Genomic DNA, 9950 nt, shown 5'->3' on the forward strand with positions numbered 1-9950 from the left:
AACAACTGTGGCCTCAGTTAGGGCTTGCGCCAACCCTCTGCTTGGTCTGTAGCCCTTTCTCGACCTCCTTGGTGCTTCCAAACCAACTCACTTTTGATGGGTTTCCTTCTCTTAGAAATACCTTCTGAGCTACCCAAATTCCAACACCCTAGTTAACATAAACAATGTGCATAAACTATGTACCGTGAAGCCATGGGTGCACTCAATCAACATAAACAAACCATCTGTTGTTTCAATTCTGTGGGTAAGGTATGCTAGATGTTTTCCTTTTAGACACTTTTAATCTCCTCAAATAGGTTGATCTTCTTGCTTGTGTAAAAAGGTATTACATGGGCTTGTTGCTGCACAATCTAGCAGTTCAAGTGAATGGACTCATCGGGAAGGGGCCAAACCCCATGGCAACAACGAGGAAGAGTTTCCATTGTTAACTTAACAACCTTCATCTTGTTGTTTAGTGGGATATCAATCGCAAGGGAGGCCTCCCTATGCCACCTACAAGTCAAGTTATTCTAATATCATGGCTTAAGATTACTTTGTTTGGAGGTCCTGAGAAGAATACAATGGCTTAAGATTACTTTGTTTGGAGGTCTTGAGATAGGTAGAGGCCTCGGTGGGGCCTAAGATGACCAAGATATTCAAAGTTCGGGTTCAAGCTCTATAAGGTTAGACCAGTGACAATGTTGCTATAAGTTAGGGTTTGAGTGATGTTCAATATCAGGGCATGCAATGGCGTATAGCAGCCTTAAAAAAACCTTAAAATGATATCCAACAAGAAAGAAACAAAGGGTTTCCATTAGAGACTAATGCTAATGCAAGTAAAAGGGCTTTTGGCCCTTGGGTTGTTAGATATGTGCTAGAGATGAAGCCATCCCTTCTAGGCTGTTCAAAACAAATTATGATGCTAGATTTTGCCTTACATGGTTTATGTAAATTATCCTACAGCCACCCCCATGTAATAAAATAACACCTTACACTCAAATCTATTTGGAGGTACCGATTCCAAATTGACCTAGAACTCACCCAACTGAGGTGATGAATGAACAATATCTTCCTTTTTTAAATTATCAAGAACACCAAGCCCAATTCTAGACCTAGAGAGATATATCATACATGGAGTATTGTTGATGAAGTTGATGAAGCTACTGAAATATTTAGAGAGAGAGCAATTAGTGTGGTAGAAGCATAGATAGATGGTGAGTTCTCTTTCATTGCAAAACACTTGTATGCTTTACTATGCAATGTTCATTTCAATTATAATGATGCTCCTCCCTCCGTAGCTATTTAAGGTTTGTGATTTTTGGTCTTTGTATAGAGTGTACTTAGTTTTGCTTAAGAATTTTGGCTAGTGTTTAAGATTTCTCTTTACATATTTCAATATCTGTTTTTGGTTATGTTCTCTATTTAATATTTTATGATATGGTTTTTGTTGGGTTTTGTTTGTGGGGAAATTAAGACAGGTCTTAATAACCTAGTTTGTGGATTTATGACTATCCTGTAAATGTACTGGGTGAACCTAGTTTGTGGATTTATGACTAATGCACATCCTGTAAATGTACTGGGTGAAGGCGCTCATGTGGTATGTATGGTTCTATTTATGTTAATTTAAATTAGAAACATCTTACATTATTCATCATTTATTTAAATGTTGAGTGCAACACAATGCAGAGGAAGTAGCATGGAGGAAAATTGATGAAACTATTGAAATATCTCTGTCAGAAACACTATATTATAATGAAGATGTATAGGTAGAGGTGAGTTCTCTTTTGGTCAATCCACACGATTTTCTACGAAATCCTCCTCATGATGGCCTCTGTTTCATATTCTCATAAGATATTTGCTGTGTATTTAATATTCCTCATAAGATTTGATGATCTCAATACTTGGAGGAAAATTGATGAAACTATTGAAATATCTATGTCAGAGACACTATATTATAATGAAGATGTAGAGGTAGAGGTGAGTTCTCTTTTGGTCAATCCACATGATTTTCTATGAAATCCTCCTCATGATGGCCTCTGTTTCATATTCTCATAAGATATTTGCTGTGTATTTAATATTCCTAATAAGATTTGATGGTCTCAATTTAATACGTCTCTATTTTTCTGGTGTGCAGGATGTCCTTGATTGGCCATGGATGCATTTTGGGCTTGTAGAGGAGAGTCCATGTCTATTACATCTCTTTGTTTATTTTGTTTTTGTTATTTTTGCTTCTTTTTGCTATGATTATTTGTATCTTTTGCTTTTGCTTCTTGTTCTTTTGTTTTTGTACAATTATAGTTGTATTTTTGTTGCATTTGTGAGCATGGCCATGCGAATTTGTGGTTTGGTGTTTTGTTTTTTGTGTTTTCTTTCTCTTGCATTTCTTACTTTTGTTTCATGGCTTTTGTTTGGGACTTAATGGATGGGGAAAGTAAGGCAGGTGAAGATATCATGGATGTAATGAGCACAGGTGAAGGAGGTATGTATGCAAGAATTTATTTGTTTATTGTTACATAATTTTATGGCTCTATGTTGTTTTAATTGAATTCTTTTGGTGCTTCTTATATCATCTGTGTCCATGTAAATTTAGGCTAAGCAGCAAAACTTGCCTCTAATTGAGTAGCATTTGTAGATATGGAAGAAACAAAACAAAATTTTCAAGCCTAGTTATAAACATATTAGTTTTGATTTACAATTAGGAGGGGGATTGGGCACTTTGTGCCATTGGAGGGTGTGGGTTTCTCATTTGTATTTAAATCTCAACAATTTCATTAAAACATGAGGCATTTGTCCCTCATCTCCAACTTTCTTCATCTTACTTAGATGGTTGCCTCATGTTACTTAGATCCTTCTCCAACTCCCAGATACACTTCTCTTCTTCAGACTTCACCTGGATAAGGAGCCAAAAATATCATGGACTCCCTCCATCACCCTATGATAGAGGAATGCACAGGAATGCAAAGGAATGCACGTTTGACAAGAACTTACCATAGTAGGGCAATTAGATCCTTCTTCAACTCCCAAATACACTTCTCTTCTTCAGACTTCACCTCTCAATCTTGGATAAGGAGCCAAAACATCATGGACTCCCTCCATCACCCTATGATACAGGAATGTACAGGAATGCACGTTTGACAAGAACTTACCATAGTAAGGCAATAAAATGAGCAGAAAAAATTTGGCCTTCCTAGAATTCTGGGAAAGAGTGTGTCCAACTTTTCTTAGAGACAAGCATGGACTTCAACCTCACTCCAATAACTTCTTTTAGACCTCATCCTACATACATCTTTTTGCTGTTCTTCAATTCTTCAATCAACTTCAGAAGGGTCTAAATAGTAAACTCAGCTTAATTCACAGACAAAGGTCCAGTCTTGGGACAAGGCCTCAGACCACATCCTACAGACATTTTTTTGCCATTATTCAATCGACTTCAGTTAGGAGGTCCACCCATTAAATTTTCTTGAGACCAAGCCTAAAAAAACCTAGGAACACAAACTAGATAAAACCAAGACAAGGTCTCTAACTAGACAGTAAGGAGATGAAAGTGAGTCTCAAAAGAAACAAATGCATTAGAAGATTGAAGCCATGGCTTTCTCTTCATTCTCAACACCTTATTTACCTGGAACTTGCTATGGTTCTTCCATCTTGCCACTCCACACAATAATGGGACTTCTAGCAGCTCATTCTGGCTTCTGAGGGTGAAACAATTTCTGATCTTTCTTTACTGGTTAAGATTCATCATTGTCAAGTGCATGTTTTTTCACCCTAATTGGTCATCCTGGTTTGAGGTGGAAGTCCCAAACATATTTACCCTCTCATATACATAATAGGTGTGACCACTTGCTGATGGCCACTTGTCCAACCACCCTGGTTTATAATGTTCTCATTACACTTACCAATGTGCCAGATTAAATCACTTTCTCAAATTTTTCATTGTGCTAGATTAAGCCGCTTTCTCAAATTTTCAAATGTGCCAGATTAAATCACTTGCTCAAATTTTTGCTTTTTCTTATTTCTCATTGAAATTTTCGTTTGACTCTTTCAACCATCGTGGTTTAATAAAAATTGGATGAGGAAATTCCTTTCCTGCACTGAGGCTTTGTTGCAGGTATTCTCACTTCAATATTTATTGAAAATAATGATGGCAAGGAAATAATCTCTTGAACGAAATAATGTTAAAAATAATGATGGCAAGGAAATAATGAATAATCTCTTGTACGAAATAAGAATGTATCTAGTGTCTATGATTTTATCACTATATGTACAAGAAAGATGAACTTTATTTGAAACAATCTGAAGATGTAAAATCTGAAACCTGAGATTGTGCATTGTGGTTCAACAACCCTGGCTATATTTGGTGAAATCTAGTACTAAATGAAATGTCATTTATAATATACCTGAAATCTAGTACTAAATGAAATGTCATTTATAATATACCTGTTGTTACGTAAACTGTGGCCAAGGTTTGTTTCAAAACGATATCATTGTTGTCATATTGTTTTCACCTTTGCATCGATGATACATATATGTACTTCACCAAGCTTTTCTTGCACTGGTAATTTTTGTGCTGTATGGTTCCTTAATTCTTGTGCTGTAGGGTTCCTTTAAATGTTTGAAGCATTGTTCTCCTAGCTAAAATACTTGAATCTGTTTATTATTGACAAGTGTTTCTTGTCTGCAGCTACAACATATGTACAGGTTGTTTGCTGTGAGCTTGGCTGTTTGAAGTACTTTACAAATGTAAAGGCTTTGAGAGAACATGTGCAACAGAAATACATGTTTGTTGTGATGTTTGTGAGTCAACAATTGAAGCAACAGATCAAAAGGTACATGTGATTCATGAAAGCCAAACATGCGTGTAGAGGATAAAGCGTCAATTCAACCACTTTCAAAGATTTACTAAAGTATGTTATTGATAATTTTAACAATTTTTTGGTTTGTAGTCTGTTTATTAATTGCAAATTTTTCTTGTATGCAGCTACAACATATGTATAGGTTGTTTGCTGTGAGCCTGGCTGTTTGAAGTACTTTACAAATGTAAAGGCTTTGAGAGAACATGTGCAACAGAATTACAGCCATGTTTGTTGTGAAGTTTGATTGATTTTCATAGTTCTTCGTTGCATAATTTCCTGGTCTGTTTTATGCTCAAGGATGGAATTTGGTGTTGATATCCACTGTTGAGAAATTTTGGCTTTCTGAAGAAAGCAGATTATAATTTATGCCTTCCATCAAGGATAGTCCGATACAAACACAAATGGCTGTTGTTGTTCTAGATGGTGCCTTAACAGGCACGGGCAGTGTATTCAACAGTGCACTGGACAAAGAAGACAATGTGTACACACTTGAAAAGAAGATGCAGATGACCTTGAAGCTTGAATGTACCCACTGAAGAAAGTTCTCTCACATTTGGTGACAGTGTTGAAGAATGATTTGAGTACCGTAGTGAAGATCCAATCCCTATTCGAGGTGTGGTCTGTACACTCTTAAAAAGAAGATGCAGATGGCCTTGAAGCGTGAATGTACCCACTGAAGAAAGTTCTCTCATATTTGGTGACAGTGTTGAAGAATGATTTGAGTACCGTAGTGAAGATCCAATCCCTATTCGAGGTGGGCTGTGTGGGGCTTACTTTTTCAGAAATTACAGAGGTGGAAGTGTTGCTATCATAAAACCTTTGTTCCCAACAATCCAAAAGCCTTTGTTTGCAAAGTTCTGGGGCAACCTGGTTTAAAGAGATGCGTTAGAGTTGGAGAAAGATGTATTAGAGAAGTTGCAGCATATCTTCTAGATCATGATCGGTTTGCAAAAAATGGTCCCCGTACTGTGCTTGTGAAAATAACACATTCAATTTTTAATGTAAAGTGACTACAAGTCAGAAAGGAAATAAGAGACGAACTATTAGTAAGATTGCCTAGTTTCAGCAGTTTGTCCCACACGATTGTGATGCCAATGACCATGGAACATCTAGTTTCCGAGTGGTTGCTGTACATAGGATTGAAATACGAGATAATAGGATACTTAATACTGACAGACATGCAGAATCTTCTTGTGAAGAATACGAAGATATCCCTGAGTTGGAGGAGAAGCCATTGATAATACACGTATATCATGGTCTTTGCCTCCCAGAAAATCTGGAGGATCCTTACTGCGACTGGCAACATTGGCCTCAGGCTTCTATACCCTTCTCAGAGGATGAATTGGAATATATTTGTATCCTTGATGCCATCAAGGATGCAGAAATGTTGAGACGGGAGCTACCCATAGTACGAGAGGCTTGTATGAGATTTTGAAATATGTAATCCATTGGAATTATCACTTTTGTCCAGAAATTAGCCAGTTTTATTTCCAAATGTAGTCTTCCTTATGCAGGTCACAGCCCAGTTTTATCTCCAAATGCAGGTCACAGCCCAGGATGTGTCTACCATGCTTCGACAAGGGCAGAATATGATCATTTTTCTGATTAGTAAGAGGATACACTGTACATATTGACAATCGCGATGTACAATATAGAAATGGAACTACACCGGTTTAATAGATGCATTTGACAACGGCGAAGGGAAATGCTGGACTGTCAAGGTATTTTTTTTATCTATCTTCGATTCTTCATAGCATGGCCAACTTTTTTGCAAGGGCTTCTCGTTTCGTTTGTGATATGGGAGTATTTCTGCATACACTTTTGTGTTAATATGGTTGCTTGTCCTTTTTGCCATTTGCTTTTGCCCCAGCTTTTAACCAACTCATTTTCCTCGAAAATTACACTATCGTAAACCTGAGGGGACTTTCTTTTTAATTGGCCAGGACTCAGTATTGTATTGGCAGAGTGTCTTTCTAGTTTTATCCATCTTGAGTTATCTGTTACACTGTTGACATTACAAAACTGTCTGTCAACAAAGGACAACAACCCATGGTACGAGAGGCTTAAGGGTTTTGATGCTGTCCACTATTTTCCTAGAAAAGGTTGCTGAAGCCGGTCTTGTCTTGCAGAAATCAGTGCGATGATGAGTCCTGAGTTTCATGGAGTAGAGGAGGAATCCAGTGAGCTTGAAGAGATTTACATGACTGTTGTTAGTCAAGTAAAGTTGGAGGTTGATCTAAAGATGTGTGATTAAATCTGAGGGAGACGATAATAGTTCAGAACCTTCTTCAGAAGAGGAACATTTGCCAGAACATTTTTAATTTGATATGGATTATGAAGATGGTGAGTATTTCAGTTACATGAACTCTGTTATCAGTGGTTGGGTGAAGGAGTCATGTGGCAGTTTTAATAGCAGCCCGACTTCCATGGGAGGAAATGGTTTTAACAAGTTTCTAAATGTGCCTGACTTCAGTGGAGTTCCAGCATTGTTTCCTCATTTTTCTTTTAACAAATTCTGAAAGAAACGATCTGCAAATTCCTCCTGTTTCATATGGGACACCTAGAAATTCTCGAGTTGGTATCTGGTCTCCATGGTTACTGCATCAATGCAGCCTGAATTGAAATGCGTGGTCATAATTTCCTTGGCGCCCATCCTGCCAGCCCCAGACAACCCAAATGAAGGAAAAACTGTGTGTGCAGCTTTCATGGTTAGAGGAGGAGGAGGTTCAGTTCAGCAGCAGCAGCAGATACCCAATCCAAATCCCAGAGAGCGGGCAACCCAAATGAGGGAAAAACTGTGTGCAGCTTTCATGGTCAGAGGAGGAGGCTCAATTCAGCAGCAGCAGATACCCAATCCAAATCCCAGGGGGCCCTTTCTCAGCAAGAGTAGAGGGCGCGTTTGATTAAGGCCTGCTGCTATCTTGTTTGTGGCTGCACTGACCCTGGCAATCTGACATTGGACGCCTTATTCTGGATTTGATAGCAGTCCCAACGAGGATGAGGATGACAGTAAAGTTGGCTTGTATACTCTGTATCCAAAGGACAAACCTGCTTTGAAATGGGGCGTTTGTGGAGAGAGACACCATCAGAAATAATGTGTCACCTACAAGTTCTACTAGTTCTTCTATTGCTTTTACAATCCAAGGCAATGTCTATCCAGATGGACTTTATTATGTGTCAATGCTCACTGGGAACCCACCTTGATGTTGATACGGGGAGTGATTTGACTTGGATCCAGTGTGATGCTCCTTGCAGAAGTGGCAAGGGACCACAACCTCTGTACAAACCCAGAAAAACCAACTTGTATCCCGCAGGGAGTCGATGTGTGTGGATGTGCAAGCAGGTCACAGCTATGAATGCACGAGTACCTCTGAACAGTGTGACTGTCAGATAGAGTATGCTGATCATGGATACTCTAGACGAACAAATTTTGTGTTTGGATGTGCATATGACCAGCAGGGTTCTTTTGCAGTTTCGCCTGCAGTGACCGATGGAGTATTAGGCTTTAGCAGTGCTCAGGTTTGTCTGCCATCACAATTGGCTAATCAAAGCCTGACTAAGAATGGGACAATATTAGAGCGTTACTGACAAATGGCTCTATAGCTCGAACAAATTTTTTGTTTGGATGTGCATATGACCAGCAGGGTTCTTTTGCAGTTTTACCTGCAGTGACAGATGGACTATTGGGCTTTAGCAGTGCTCAGGTTAGTCTGCCATCACAATTAGCCAAACGAAGTCTGATTAAGAATGTGATTGGTCGTTGCATTACTGGAGATGAAAGAGGTGGGGGGGTATATGTTCTTTGGCAATGATCTTGTGCTTGGTGGGGAATGACGTGAGTTCCCATGCTTGGCAAGCCTGAAATGAAATTATATCACGTGGGCAATGCAAATATGAAACTCAGAAACAGACCTCTTGGTTCTAATGACCTAAAAAACAACCTAGGAGGGTGGTTTTTGCTAGTGGTAGCTCCTTTACATATCTCACACATATAGCTTGCTTCGCTTTTGTCTCAGCAGTTAAAGAGAACCATTTTGATGGGGGGTTAGTACAGGATATGCCAGATAAAACTTTACCATTGTGTTGGCGGGCGAGACATCATATCAGGCCTATAGCAGATGTGAACAATTAACCCTGGGTTTTGGGGGCAACCCATGGCTTATTAAGACCAGACAGTTTGACATTCCCCAGAAGGTTATTTGGTCATCAGTTCTGAAGGCAATGTTTGTCTGGGAATCCTCAGTGGCAGTGAAGTGAACAATGGTGCCATAAATATAATTGGAGACATCTTTTTGCAAGGATAGAATCAGATTTGCTGGGCCCGTGAAGATTGCCACTGGCAGTGAAGTGAACAATGGTGCCATAAATAAATATAATTGGAGACATCTTTTTGCAAGGATAGAATCAGATCCGCTGGGGCCGTAAAGATTGCCACAAGCCACCTAATAAGATCAAGGCTTTCCCCCTTTTTGTGTAGAATAATGCGGCAGGAACTTGTTCATGTTTTGTAATGAGCGATGCAAAATTTGAACATCTTGTCAAATGCACAGAAGACAGTTGTTAATGTGCAAGTTATATCTTATAGATTCATTATTTACAGCCACATTTTCCCATATTTGGAAGATCTGTCGAGTTATCAACCAGTTATTTCTAAAATGTAATGATTGAGGTGCATATTTGTAAAATGGTCATGGGAATTTTTATCTGTCTTTCAGTTGACTGTTTGTTTGCGATATTCTGAAGGGCACATATATTGATTATATCAGTTTGATACATAAAATTGTAAACAAACCTTTATTCAATTTTGTGTATGAATGTTGTGTACTGTATTCTGTAATTTTTGTGTACATTTTTACATAAATTGTAAACAAACCTTTATTCAATTTTGTGTATGAATGTTGTGTACTGTATTCTGTAATTTTTGTGTACATTTTTACATAAGAATGTAGTGACACTAAATTTGGGAATCGATATATATACCGACTTTCTTTATTGAAATACATATTTTAATTTGGGATTCGATATAGATCTAGGCCTTTTATATTGAAATATAGATTTTGTGTACATGACACTAAATTTGGAAATCGATATATATATACCGACTTTCTTTATTGAAAT

General features: G+C 38.2%; 1 long non-coding RNA gene and 1 pseudogene across 1 annotated transcript; both read left to right on the top strand.

Annotated features, from left to right (window-relative positions):
• Positions 1 to 2124: 2124 nt before the first annotated feature.
• Positions 2125 to 7096, top strand: LOC149242078 (uncharacterized). Its single transcript, XR_016246624.1, has 4 exons — positions 2125 to 2458; positions 4661 to 4805; positions 4958 to 6553; positions 6776 to 7096. It is a non-coding gene; the product is annotated as an uncharacterized LOC149242078 (long non-coding RNA).
• Positions 7097 to 7238: 142 nt separating this feature from the next.
• Positions 7239 to 9117, top strand: LOC149242079 (protein ASPARTIC PROTEASE IN GUARD CELL 2-like; annotated as a pseudogene).
• The last annotated feature ends 833 nt before the right edge of the window (positions 9118 to 9950 follow it).

This window comes from Pinus tabuliformis, chromosome 8 (assembly GCF_031772625.1).
Source record: "Pinus tabuliformis cultivar Carrire ecotype Pingquan chromosome 8, CPIR1, whole genome shotgun sequence".
Lineage (NCBI taxonomy): Eukaryota > Viridiplantae > Streptophyta > Pinopsida > Pinales > Pinaceae > Pinus > Pinus tabuliformis.